This window comes from Phascolarctos cinereus, unplaced genomic scaffold (assembly GCF_003287225.1).
Source record: "Phascolarctos cinereus isolate Bilbo 61053 unplaced genomic scaffold, phaCin_HiC Scaffold_3;HRSCAF=262, whole genome shotgun sequence".
NCBI classification, from domain to species: domain Eukaryota; kingdom Metazoa; phylum Chordata; class Mammalia; order Diprotodontia; family Phascolarctidae; genus Phascolarctos; species Phascolarctos cinereus.
The window spans coordinates 93851947-93865158 of record NW_027555736.1 but is presented as its reverse complement, the minus strand read 5'-3'; the positions used below and the strand labels follow the sequence as shown (position 1 = coordinate 93865158).

Below are 13212 nucleotides of genomic sequence, written 5' to 3'. Positions count from 1 at the left end.
TCTTCCAGCAGGGTACAAAGACAGAAGGAGGTGATACAACTGCTGGTCAGGGTCTAAAGATGGGGGGAAACCCTCAACACATTTTTCACAGGCAGGGAAACAAATATACTCCAAGCCAGAGAGAAACATGCAGGGGAAACGCTTGACAGCCAAGTGTTTGGATGGATTTTTTTTTTACAAGACAAAATCAGGTGTCAGAATACACTATGTGTTACACACAAATGATGGAAACCTTACTAAGACCATAAAACAAATACCACAAATATACTGCTGTGGCAGCCTGACAATTCTCTTAGATTGAAAGCCAAGGAAATGTTATCCTTGCCCCTCATGTTCTTCCCCCAAGGGAAAGGATTCTAAATTGAACCACATGGACCTGGCTAGCCCTGCTCATCCTAGTCCCGTGTACACATTTCTAACCTCTGGACATTTTAAGAGTCCATAGATTTTTAAAGTTAATTTAAAGGGACAGCAATTATAGTGTTTTTATAAAAACAATCAACACTGAAGGGTGGACCGTTTACAGATACTGCTTTCTATGAAATCCAATTCAACATGGATTTATGAAAGACATACTTTGTGCAAAGCACTATATTAGGCATCCTTGTGGGGATGCAAAGGAAAAAAAATACTCCTGCCTTCAAAGAGCTTACTTTCTATGCTATCTGTGGTAGAGATATAACATGTAGACAGATTAGTATGTAAATGCCTATTTGTTTAAAATGTTTATCTTTTTTAACTTTTTAAAAAAATATACTTTTATCTCTTATCTTTCCAGATGATTCTCCAGAAAGGTGAGCAGAAGGAAAAGGTTTACACTGGGAAATGCAGAGAATGTAAAAAACTAAAAGATATTAAGCTGTTATCTTTGATTTTATCAGTTAAAAAGCATTTATTCCCTTCTCCTTGGGGAAATTTTTTAAACAAACTTTTGGAACAAATATACACTGTTAAGCAAAAACTCATTCCTGCATTGGACATGTCCAAAAATGTCAGTTTCATTTTACATCTTGTCAAGTCTATCACTTCTCTATCAGAAGGTGGGGTAGCATGGTTTCTCATCTGTTCTACGGAATATGTGTGGCCAATGCATTGATTGTAGTTCTTTAGTCTTTCAAAGTGATATATTTCTGCAGTGTTTTCACTGTATAAATTATTTTCCTGATTCTACTCAATTATTTATGTATCAGTTCATACAAATCTTCCCAGGATTCTCTGAAACCATTCCTCTCATTATTTCTACTATACCTTATATTCACGTACCATAATTTGTTCACTATTCCCCAACTGGCTGACAACTTCTTGATTTCTAGTACTTCACTACAAAAGATGTTACAAATATTTTTGTGCATACAGATCTTTTTCCTCTTTGATCTCTTGAAAGTATATAAATTTCAAATTTTGAGAAAGAAGAAAAGAATATTAACAACTGAGAGAATAAAGAAAGGCTTCCTAGAGAATACAGTAAACAAACTAAGCCTTGAACAAAACTAAGGATTATAAGAAAGAAAGGGGAATGTATTCCTGTTGTTGAATCATGTCCAACTCTTAATGATTCAATCTGTGTTTCGTTGCCAAAGATACTAGAGTGGTTTGTCATTTCTCTCCAGATCATTGTACAGGTGGGGCAAGGACTGGCACTCTACCCACTGCTCCACCTAGTTGCCCCATGCATTCCTGGCATGGTGGGAAAATCTCTGCAAGAAAAAGAAAGTCAGAGATGGAATGCCAAATTTGGTATACCAAATAACCAGTTTGGTTCAAAGTTAATGAATGTGAAGAGAAGTACTTGGAAAGATTGGCTAGAACAGGAAGCATTTTTAAATAGCATCTGAGCAATTTACATCCAAGCAGCAAGAGGGAGCAATAATTTTTGTTTTAAAAAGGTTATTTTTGGCAACATATAAAGGATGAATTGGAGAAGGGAGAAACTTGCATGGAGAATTTGAAGTGGGGGTGTCCAGTTTGAGGTTTTTACAATAGTCCAAATAAAGAAGTGACAAGACTTGGTGACTGGATATGGGGGGTGAGGGAGAGTGAAGAGTTGAGGTTGATTCTGATGTTATGATCCTGAATGACTAAAAGGATAGTGGTGCCATCAACAGAAATAGAGATATTTGGTGGAGGAAATTTTAGGGGTGGGTAGACAATGAGCTTAGTTTTAGAAATTTTAATTTTGAGATACCTATGGGGTATCCAGTTGAAAATGTTTAATAAGCAGCTGGTGACTATAGTTTCAAGTTTGTGACTGGAAAGCCTAAAGATATATACATATGGGCTATGCGTAGAGATAATAATGAAACCCATCAGAGCTGATAAGATAACTGAGAAAAAAATTTTAAAAAAAGAAAGAAAAGAGATTGTCTACCAAAGGAAGCTGAGCAGAAACAGTCATACAGATAGGAAAAAAAAAAGAGTGTTTAAAGGTCAGGCCACCAAAAAAATTGGAGTAAGATCAGTTACCTTTCACAGATACAGGTAAGCAGTAAATTCTTAAGTAAACAAGGGATAGAGGTGATCACAAAAAATAAACTAGGTAATTTCAATTACATGAAATTTAAAAGCTGTTGCATGAACATAATTAGTGCAACTATTATAGGAAGAGAAGCAGTCAAGTGGGGAAAATATTAAAAATCTCTGATAAGGCTCTGTTAATCAATATATAAGAAACTCACAGAAATATATAAGATCCAAAGTCACTTCCCAAAAGATGAGAGGTCAAAGGATATGAGTTGTTATAGAAACACTGAAAAGTATTAGCAATCATATGAAAGAAGGTTCTAAAGGGAAATGCAAATCTAAACAACTCTGAGATGTTGCCTCACAACACAGAAACAAACAACAAGATGACAAAGATGGGAATCAGCCATGTCATAGAAGTTGTGGAAAGAAAGGAACACTACTGGTAAAGCTGTGAGTTGGTCAAGCAGTTTGCAGTGCAGTTTGGAACTGTGGTAAGAGTCACTGATAAAAAAGAAAAATCTCATAAACAACAAGATCATTACAGCAGCACTCTTAGGAAAGAAGTGGAAACAAAATGAAAGCCTATCAATTTAGCTTTGTTAAACTGTTTTCTTTTTATTTTTTTTACTATAAATTAAAATAGATGACTCTCTGAAGAGGGGAGTGGAAGGGAAAAGGTTACATTGGGAAATGTTGTGAATATAAAAAACAAAATGATATTAAGATAATTATTTTTAAAAACACATGTCATAGGGAGATAAAATAATCCAGAAGGAGCTGATCGTGAGTTAAATGTTGCAGAGTAGTCAAGAAGGATGAGGACTAAACAAAAGTTTAATACATTATTAATATCTTCTCCATCACTTTCTTAAGTCTAGACAATCAACAAAACAATCAAACCCTGATCTGGAGCATTTGTCAATTTCTGACGTGTGAAAATTTAATAGTCAGTTCTCTTCCAAAGCTGATTGGAGCTGGCTCCAGCACAGCCCAGAACACCCCTGGATAAGAGGGTGATGAGAGGTCCCCCAAGCTGCCCTTGAATTCCTTGGATAGCTTACAGCCAGCGGTGCTCTTGAACCCTAAGGACAATTACAGCTCAAGGCCCAAATGAACTTCAACACTAGCACCATCTGTATAACTCCTCAGTGAGTGGAGTGGTATCGTAGGAAAATTAATTAAAATTTTTCCAAAGCGGATCCTTGGTGATACACAGAAGCCCCCTTACAATTTCTTGCTCTATTTCTTACACATACTGTTTATAATGAAAAGCTCTGCCTGGAATAAACCCGGAGAAATTTTGCCTAGAACATTTTCATATTTTCTTTTGCAGGGTTGGTTGCATGGTAAGAGGGGAAGGGTGGGGACAGAGAGTGTCTAGGAGGGCAGAAAAGGGAAATAATATAAAATCTTCCTCAATTCTAATTTTCAGCTCCTTAAAAATAAATAAGACCCAATAAGGCAGCCTTAAGTTTACTGTGCAACCTTTTAAAATTTAAGGGACTATTTCAAATTTACTGCTACAACAATCCAATATGTTGTTACTTTATGGCTGAAATGCATTACAGGAATCAACCAAAGTTACCATGATATAGACAGGTGTGCACAGCATACCTCAGTGGAGGCTATGAGTCTAAGAAATAAATATGATGGAGAAAATAAAAGGCTTCTTTTGAGTGTTCATGGTTTGAACTTGTAAGGTGTAGGGTGGCAAGCTGCCCACCACTGAAGGTCTTCAATGCAATCTGAAATGCATAAAGTGCCTACCATACACGAGGCACTGTGCTAGGCACTAGAAAACAAAGATGAGAAGTCTTTGCCCTCTAGGAACTTATAATCAATGGAGGGAACACAGTATCTACAAAAACATGTGAAAAACTTATACAGTCTCAAAAACAGGTTAGATAATGTGCTGCAAAGAACATATAGTGTTCCTACAGCCTACTGTGAGATTCTGTAATACTATCAGCTTTCCGATCTGTGTTTGTAACATCCTCACTGCACTGCCCTTCTTCCTTTACCTGCTACCAAGATACAAACAGGAGAAAACCGTCTAGAAAAAAAGTCTGTATTCTCATTCAACTTCATCTATTACCCTCTTAAAAAATAAAGTACTGCATCAGATGTCTCCAAAATGTTAATTAATTATCCCTAGTCAGTCAGTCAATAAGCATTTATTAAGCACCAACTATGGGTCAGGTACTGTGTTAAGCATTGACTACCTTTTAAAAAATCCTCCATATTAACACAGATGCCTCAAAGTACATACTATTTTTTATCTCATAGGACCGGCAGAGCAATTCAGTTCAACAAACCTTTATTATGCTTCTATCATGAACACAAATTGTGTGGCAAATCACTGCAAAGAACATTGGTGAATGGAAACATAAAGATGGCAAACACATGCCAAATGGAAGAGCTGTCATTACTTCTACATTGATCTATTTGTATCATCAAAGATAATGCTTTCAGCACGTTTGGATTCAATCACCTCAGTATCTGACATACTATACAAGTAAAGGATAATGGCACTTTAATAAGATAAACCTGAGAATAGCACCTGGACCTGACCAAATTATACAGATGAGAAGAAATCTATGCAGCAAGTGACATGACTTTAAACCCACTCAGACATCAGTTTAAAGGTATTTCAAGGAAGGGAAAATTCCTATATAACAGAAAGGGCATAAGGGCATAGTCATTACTAGGAAGGGAGGGAAGAAAGGAGAGGGATAGAGGGAGAGGCGGGTGAGAGTTGAGGGGAGAATACTGGTCTATTTTGTAGATCATGGAGAAGAGTAACTCCTTCAATATGAATCCATCCTCCTGAGGTCCAATCAATCATCAGAATTTCCTGGTTTCTACTCAACAAAGAATGTCCACATTCCATGGGAGCTGCCTCTCAAATGTCCCCAAAACAAAGTCCACACACCCTGTAATATCATCAAGTTGACTGGGAAACTCAAATTGGTGAAAGATTCCTCTGTTCTGTCCCTTTAAGAAGCCAACTGAAAAGTCAACTACTAGTATTACTTAAGCCTGCTTTCTCATCTCTACAAAATCTTATATAAGAAAACATGTTCTCCATAGGAATCTCTTCTATGTATAGTTGAAAACCACCCTCATCTCCAAGGCCTTTTGGTAAAAGACTCTCCTCCTGGATAGAGAATGCTTCCTTAATGCTCAAAGTTCTTTCCAAAGAAAGTATCTTCCAAAACTATGTCCAAATCACATAAGATTCAGTGACAGATGGGACCTTGGAAAAAACTTTGACACCCTGCTGATAATCATATTACCATCAAGTAGAGAATAAAACAGAGAAGCACATAGCTACCTCAAGTGTTTGCCAGCATCATGTCCTACACAGTCCAAATGGAAGGATTGCCTATATTGAGTGTGAGGTTATTTGAAGGCTTGAAGTTTTAAAGGTTAAAGGGGGAGAAGATGGAAAGTTAAAAGAAAATGATGAGCATCATTTCGGGACATGATGAATCTGAGGTGTTTGGAGGATATCCATGTTGAAGTATCCAGTGGGCAACTAGAAATACAGACCAGCCTCTTGAAAGAGAGTTTGGGGATACAGATAAAAGATGTGGTTATCATTTGCAACTGAAGTCCTGGGAGTGGGTGGGATCACCAAAGGCGAGTATAGAGCAGGGGTAAGGAACCTGAGGCCTCAAGGCCACATGTGGCCCTCTAGGTCCTCAAGTACAACCCTTTGACTGAATCCAAACTTCAAATCTGTGGAGTCTGGATTCAGTCAACGGGCTGAGGGACACCCTTGGAAGAACACAAGAAGCTTTCTCAGAGGGCTTTAGAAGGTGGCCCATGTAATCAAATGCTACAGACAGATCAAAGAGGATGAGGCCTGAAGAAAAGGTCACTGGATTTATCAACTACAAACACAGAGACTAGTTTCAATGCAGTGACAGGGATGAGAAGTCAGATCACAAGTAAAGTGTGTGGTGAGGAAGTAAAAGCGTAAGGAATAGCCTCTTAATTCTAGAAATTTAAAGGCGAAGGGGAAGAGAAAAATAGGATGACAGCTTTAGGTCCTGACAGGGTTATAAAATGGGGTGTGTGTGTGTGTGTGTGTGTGTGTGTGTGTGTGTGTGTGTGTGTGTGTGTGGTGTGTGTGTGTGTGTGTTTTAATGAGGAGAGTAGAAATGTGCATGTTTGTGGGTAAAATGGAAGGAGCCAGCACAGAGGGAGAAACTGAAGATAAAAGAAGGAGCATCTGGGAAAAATGAAGGGATAATCAGTTCTTTACACACATAGTAGATGCTTAATAAATGTTTATTGATTAATCGACTAACTGATGATTCAAAATCCTGGAAAGCATAGTAGAAGATGGGATCAAGGAGACAAGTGGAGGGGTTGGCCATAACAAAAGAGGTCACCTTGTCCCCTGACACCAGAGGGAAAAGTAGAGGATGGATGATCACACAGAGAGGTTTTGGAGTATGAAGCACAAGAGATAAATGAGCTTAGGATGGATGGCCTTGATTTCTCAATAAAACAGGAAACAAGGTCATCTAGTGAGAGAAGAAGGGGTGGGGTGAAACTGGGGCCTACAAGAAAGAGGAGAATGACTGGGATACCTTCTGTATGGAATGCAATAAATCGTCAATCAAAAGATGAATAAAAAGATGCTTGTGCTGAAGTGAAGGCCCCAGTAAGGTTAGACAGAATGAATCTGTAGTGGAAACAGTTAGCAGTTTGTGATTTCCTCTATTAGTGCTAAGCAGATCAGGTGAATGAATAGAGGAGGCAGATGGCAGGAGATTGGCAAGGTGGGAACAGAAGGGCAAGAAGATACAGTTGTAGGGCAGGGGGTAGCATGATGCTCAAATGGATGATCACAGAATTAAGACTTGGAAAGCAAGTAAAGTCAATATAGATATGATAACCTGAGAGATGAAGAAAATTTATAGGCCTGGGGGTTAAGAAGAGGCCACGAATGGGTTTAAGAGAAATGCAGAAGTGGGAGACGTAGAAAGATATGAAATTATGACTGGAAAAGGGAATTTGAAAGCTCAGGATCTTTTAGGCACAAATGCCAAGGTGATGAGATATGGAATGTGCCTACTTGCATGGGTGGTTGAGTCAGGGGTCATGGGAACTAAAGAAGCAAATGGACTGAGAGGTCAAGGTTTTAGAAGAATCAGTACTGAATGAATGCTAAATTCTATGGAACGATTTCTAAAAGCTGACAATGATCCTCGCAGGTTCTTATTATTCATACTCACATCCATCCTCTACTTTTCCCTTTGGTATCAGAAGACAAGGTGGTTCTTCTTGTGCATACCTAACATCATGAGTCTTTCAGGATTGGTTTTGATAGAAATTTCAAATGGAAAGTATGAATTTCATGTCACTTATTTTTCAAAGGCATCTTTTTCTTATGCTATTTCTGGATTTAAAAAACAAAAACAAAACCCTACTACCATTAATTAGGCAGACATTGTACCCTGCCCACCTTAAGTTAGCCAAGTTGACTCTCCTTTCTTAGAACAATCTGTGGATCAGCTAGGTGGTGCAGTGGATAGGGCACCAGCTCTAAAGTCAGGAGGACCAGAGTTCAAACCGACCTCAGACCAAACACTTGACACTAGCTGTGTGACCCTGGGCAAGTCACTTAACCCCAATTGCCTAAAAAATAAAAAAATTTAAAAATTTTAAAAATAAAAAAACAGAACAATCTGTGCACTAGTTCTATAGTCTACGAACAGTAGGTGTTCACTCTCTGTCTCCACATATATGTATGCACGTATGTGTGTGTATAATATATATACATATACATAAACATACACAAAATCTGCCAGTAAGAAAGACCATGGACACAGATGCTGTGCAGGCATGACAACTGGATGCACACCCAGCTTAGTAGGGTCACTACCGTACCTTGGCTGGTCACCTGATCCCCAAAGAAGCAGAGACTATGCATGGAACTAATAGCTATCGGCTCCAACATTATAAATTCAGTCTTCTCCAAAGAAGGAAGCTTACTCTCTACGTATCATAGGATCATAGATTTAGAAATGGAAAGGGTATCAGGAGCCATCTAGCCCAGCCCTCTCATTTTGTAGATGTACCTAAATGAAGCATGAGATGAGTAACACCCATTTCTTAGTTCCACATCTTATGGCTGGTTTGAGTTGGCTGTGGTTACCCAGTGTTTGGACACAAAGCCTAGATTATTTGGTATGTATTTTTTCAGTTCCTCATTGCACAGGATCCTGGAATAGCATTGCCTCCTTAGTCGTAGGAAAATGGCCCCTTTCTGACTGAGGTATGAGTTCCCAGGGCCTTAGTCAAGAATTAAGGGTTTGAGAAAATGGCTCTCAGAACAAGTTCGTCTTCTTTACCATGTTTCCTAGAGACTGGAGTCTTCCTGTGGGGTTCCTCAGCTATTTTTGTTACTGTTCAGTTGCATCTGATTCTTCCTGACCCCATGGACCATAACACAGAAGGCCTTTTTATCCCTTCCTTATCTCGCAAAGTCTGTGCAACCTCATGTCTGTTGCTTCTATGATGTAATCTATCCATCTCATCCTCTGCCAACACCTTCTCCTTTTGCCTTCGATCTTTCTCAACAACAGGGCCTTTTCCAATGAGTCCCATCTTCTCATTATGTGGCACAAAGTATTTGAGTTTCAGCTTCAGTATCTGAACAGGCTGAATTAATTTCTTGAAGTACTGACTGATTCAATCTCCTTGCTGTCCATGGGACTCTCAAAAGTCTTCTCCAGCACCGTAATTCAAAAGCATCATTTCTGCAGCACTCTCACAGCCATACACTGCTACTGGCAAAAACAAACAAACAACAAATAAAATAAAACAAAACAAAAAACAAAACAAAACATAGCTTTGACTATACAGACCTTTGTCGGCAAGGTGATGTCTCTGCCTTTTAGCATGCTGTCCAGGTTTGCCATCACTTTCCTTCCAAGGAGCCAAGTGTCTTTTAATTTCATGGCTGCAGTCACCATCTGCAGTGATTTTTGAGCACAAGAATATAGAATCTGACACTGCTTCCATCTCTTCCCTTTCTATTGGCCAGGAAGTGATGGGAACAGTTGCCAAGATTTTAGTTTTTTAGATGTTAAGCTTTAAGCCAGCTTTTACACACTCTCTTCTTTCATCCTCATCAAGAGGATTCTTAATTCCTCTTCACTTTCTGCCATCAGAATGCTATCATCTGCATATCTGAGATTGTTGAAGTTCTCCTGGCAACCTTAATTGTGGCTTTTGATTCATCCAGCCTGGCATTTTGCATGAAGTACTCTGCATCAGTTAAATAAATATGGTGACAACATGCAGCCTTATCATACTCCTTTTCCAATCTTAAACCAATCAGCTGTTCCAAGTTACTTCTTGAACGGCATACTGGCTCATCAAGAGACAAGCAAGATGATCTGGTACCCTCGTCTCTTTGAGGACTTGCCATATTTTGTTGTGATCTACACAGTCAAAGGCTTTAGTGTAGTCAATGGAGCAGAAGTAGGTGTTTTTCTAGAACTCTCTTGCTTTCTCCATGACCCAGTAAATGTTGGTAAATTGGTCTCTAGGTCCTCTGCCTCTTTGAAAACCAGCCTGCTCTTCTGGTAATTCTCAGTTCTCATACTGCTGATGCCTAGCTTGGAAAATCTTAAGCATCACCTTGCTGGTCTGTGAAATGAGTGCAATTGTTTGGTAATTTGAACAATCTTTGGCATTGCCCTTCTTTTGAATTGGGATGTAAACTGATCTTTTCCAATCCAGGGGCCAATGCTATATTTTCCAAATTTCCTGGCATACTGGGTGCAGCCCTTTAACAGCATCATCTTTTAGGATTTTAAATAGCTCAGATGGAATTCTGGCACCTCCACTAGCCTTACCATTTGCAATGCTTCCTACGGTCCACCTGACTTCATTCTCTAGGATGTCTGGCTCTAGATCAGTAACCACGCAATCATGGTGGTTATAGGTGATGTTAAGATCTTTCTCGTATAGTTCTGTATATTTTTGCCACCTCTTCTTAGTCTCTTCTACTTTTGTTAAGTCCCTACATTTTTGTCTTTTATCAATCCCAATGAAATGTTTCCTTGATAGCTCTAATTTTCTTGAAGAGATCTCATCTTTTCCATTCCATTGTTTCCTTCTGTTTCTGTGCACTGTTCATTTAAGAAAACCTTATCTATCCTTGTTATTCTCTGGAATGCTGTATTCAGTTGGGTATATCTTTCCCTTTCTCCTCCTCTTCTTTCCTCAGCTATCTGTTCCTATGCAATATTGATCTTTATAGTATAGGACTTTTCTTTCATCACCAGACATATCCTCAATGGAGTTTCCTTTCAGCTTTGGCCCAGTTGCTTCATTATTACTGGAGTTGCTAGTAGTTGTCCTTCACTCTTTCCTAGCACCATATTGGATACCTTTCAACCTGAGGGGCTCATCTTCTAATGTCATCTCTTTTATCATTTTAAGACAGTCTACGGGGATTTCTTGGGAAAGACACTGAAATGGTTTGTCATTTTCCTCTCCAGTGGATCATCTTTTGTCAGAACTCTCCACCATGACCTGTCCATCTTGGGTAACCCTGCACAGCTTATTTCTTGTTTCATTGAACTATGCTCTTTTGCTCTATGATACATCTATAGCTAGAAGGTACTTCAAAAGGCTATTTAGTACAACTCCCACCCTGCTTTTACAGATGAGAAACGGAATCCCAGAGAAGTTAAATGATTTTCCCATGATCATACAGGAAGTATCGGTCACAGGATTTGAACCCAGATAGTCTGCCACCAGAGTCTCCACTGTATCATAATGCTCACGGGTTCAGTAGCATCAATGGTCCTCAGGGAGTCATCTTACATTAGTAGAAACACCAATAGGTCAGTGTCTTTGATAGAAGCTTGGTTTACAGATCATTGTCTGAGATGGACCAATGTGAAATCCTGCTTGTACTTGAATATAGGCAGGACCACAATACGGAAGCAATGGTTTGGGACAACTGATCTATGAGAGGCAGAAAGAGGGCTAGGGCTTACTTGTAACTCTTTTTTCTCTAAAGGAAAAGGAAGATGTGATTTACACAGTGTGTTTACCTTGAAAGCCTGAATTCTAAGATGATTCTTTATTACTTCCACATACTATTATTATATAGGTATGGCCAGGGAAAATGTAGTTGACCAACTAAATGAAGATTAGTAATATATTACTCTGCTTGAAAATCTGTTTTCTGGCAACCTATTGTGTTAAATGGGAAGTGGTGATTCAGAAACACCCTTCTATCCTCATGGTTCCAAGCCCCTGGGGTGATCTCCAGTTGTCCGGATTTATATATTGCTACTGATCCCAGCCAGCTCCAGAGGAGAAAGTGAGGCTAGTGACTTTGCACAGCCCTCCTCACTTAAATCCAATTCACCTGCATGTCATGGCATCACTTCCCTGATGTCATGGTTCCCTCTGAGAACAAAGGACAAACAACAGCAAAAAGAAACCCCCCAGAACGAGGCAAAGGCATCTCTTTTTCCTAAGGCTATTTCTGGTTGAAAAGACATGGCAAGCATTGCTATCACTTCTCAAGCCTGTCTGCCTGTTTTCAGAGGTTTATGAAGGAGGCAGCATAATACAGTAGAAAAAGTACTGAATCTGTCAGAAGATCTAGATTCAAATCCTGACTATTATTTATTACCTATGTGGCCTTGTTTGGAGTTCTTCAAATGCAAAATGAAAGAAATGGAATAGATAGCCTCAAGTTCCCTTTCATCTCTAAATGAATAATATTATGAACGTCTAGGTAGCTAGGTCAGAAACTCTCAGAAGTGACTCATGACCCTGTATTGAGGGTGCTAGAAGACAGGACTTAGCAGAATGAAAGAGTGTTGGAGTTAACAGGAAACTGAAACAACTAATTCAGGCCTTTTCTTCTATAGGTGAGGTAGCTGATTGAGGCTAGGAGAGATTAAGTATCTTGTCTACAGTCATACACTGAGACAGTGACAAAAACCTCCTGATTGCTAGGCCAAGGCCTGTCTTCTCTTATACCATATGAATACTTTCTTTTTGCTAACCACTGCCTCTTGTAGACTGATGTTATATACATACCTGCCCTTCCCTTCTCCTTCCTCACATATTTATCAGGGCATGCTCTTTCCCAACTTTATCTCACTGCCTTGACATAAATAACAATATTCTGTCCTTCTTTAGCCCTCAGAACTGGTAGCTTGCTTAGGTCCTTCCTACTTTCCTTCCCCCGTACAACGTGGCTCTAATATCTTTGCCCCTTTCTACCACTCTGAAAAGACAGCTCAGGGCAGAATGTGACTTCTACAGTTCCGCCCCCTTCCCCACATACCCTTCCTCAAACCTTGGCCCTACTCAGAAATGCCTGTTCCTCTGGTGAAAGATTAACAGGACCCTAAAGCGCCCTGTTGCTCTGTTAGCATAAATTGTAAGAAAAACATTTCGAATATTGATTAAGTGCTTCATGCTAGAAGATTTAAATTTACCTCCTGTATTTCCAGGATTAGCTGACATAATGGGGTCAGTCTGCTGGCACAAATGATTTACGGAACACCCATTGGCGGCTTTCCTTTTAAAAACTCAACCTTTTCTAATTTGGCACAGTTGTGATTCAGTTATAGCTGGTAGAGACCCAGGTACTTTGGAGGTTTGGATAATCATCTCTGGTCCAATATTAAAGTTACTTTTAGTTGTTTTTTTTTATTTCAGCTTTAGTAGAAGATTGACTATATATGTGTA

The 13212-nt window shown here is 39.2% G+C and overlaps 1 protein-coding gene across 4 annotated transcripts in view; it reads right to left on the bottom strand.

Moving 5' to 3' along the window:
* GFRA1 (GDNF family receptor alpha 1) overlaps positions 1-13212 on the bottom strand; it is a 297143-nt gene that overhangs the window by 28670 nt on the left and 255261 nt on the right. The window lies entirely within an intron of this gene.